Below are 1,598 nucleotides of genomic sequence, written 5' to 3'. Positions count from 1 at the left end.
ATAGTTCAGCGAATTAAAAGACAGCGGTTACGCTGGCTAGGTCATGTTGTCCGGATGGACGAAAACACTCCAGCTCTGAAAGTATTCGACGCAGTACCCGGCGGGGAAGCAGAGGAAGAGGATACCCTCCACTCCGTTGGAAGGACCAAGTGGAGAAGGACCTGGCTTCACTTGTAATATCTAATTGGCGCCACGTAGCGAAAAGAAAAAATGACTGGCGCGCTGTTGTTAACTCGGCTATAATCGCGTAAGCGGTGACTACGCCAATTAAGAAGAAGAAGAAGAAGAACCCCAATRTGTGTGTTTTGCATTGAATCTAGACCTAATGTTCCAAAAAAGTCTTTAAATTGGATGTCTGTAATTTTAAATCGAGGGGACAATATATGGCAGTATATCAAGGCGATTTTTTTCTTTACTASTTACTTAAAACTATCTTTTCTGCAGCTTAACAAGACGGGAAAGAATAATTGAAGTAAGTTTACAAAAACGACTGGGAATTGCTGATCGTGGTATCAGGATATCTGTTTAAGGCTGGTGCACTTAATTCGTACATCAGTATAATATAAAGTTAGACAAAAGAAGCTTAATAAAACAGTAAAATTGCTCTTTTACAGTTACAGCTACTTGCTGGTTATCAAACTGCTGCCTTTAAAACAATGCATGAGGAAAGGGAATCTGTGCAAAGTGAAAAAATAAGTAGCGTTGTTTTCAAATAACAAATTTCATTAATAAAATACTTTTCTTTTACAACAATTATCCTATAGTAATCTAATAAAGTTTTTGAGGCGTGGCGCCAATTAGAGATTCCAAGCGAAGCCACGGCCTTCTCCACCTGGTCCTTGAAATGGAGTGGAGGTCTTCCTCTTCATCTGCTTCCCCCGGCGAGTACTGCGTTAAATACTTATAGAGCTGGAGTGTTTTCGTTCATTCTGACTACATGACCGGTTGTGCGCWGGGTTTRGAACCCGCCACGTAGAAAGCAAACAAAGATACTCTGCAATGAGTAAAACACGCTAGATCATTTTCATATCTCACATGGCAACAAACATGCTAACATGTTTATATGGTAATGGTGAAAAACTGCTAACCAAACTAATAACACTACCAGAAATTTATGTAGCAAATAGTTTTCGTTATGCTTAACACATAGGTAACAATGCGGTAACAAGAGTATTTGATACCATTATCAGACTGTAAGGAGATTTGTTAACAAATGTACATATGTATGTCATAACTTAGAAAAAGACAGCATGCAATTTTTGCTAACATCAAAAGGCGATATGTTACTTTTTTCCCATTCTCTGAACAAAAATAACAAATAGTTTAATGTTTGCAAAGTGAACAATAACAAGTCGCTAAAATGTACCCGCTTTGCAGGGAAGCTGCCATTGTATATTTACTGACTTTGAGACTTCATATTGCTTATGATATGCAATATATGGCATACTAATAAGTATGCAATGAACTCACTGAAAATTTCGACGGTATACCGACGGTTCTTTAATTTCGGTTATTTTAAATTTAGTAGCGCGAGCATTAAGACGATTGTGTTAAATATTGAAAATAGAGTATAAAATAATATATATATGTATATTTTC

This window comes from Bactrocera latifrons, unplaced genomic scaffold, assembly GCF_001853355.1.
Source record: "Bactrocera latifrons isolate USDA-ARS-PBARC rearing strain unplaced genomic scaffold, ASM185335v1 scaffold_737, whole genome shotgun sequence".
NCBI classification, from domain to species: domain Eukaryota; kingdom Metazoa; phylum Arthropoda; class Insecta; order Diptera; family Tephritidae; genus Bactrocera; species Bactrocera latifrons.
Note: the sequence above shows the minus strand (reverse complement) of the source record.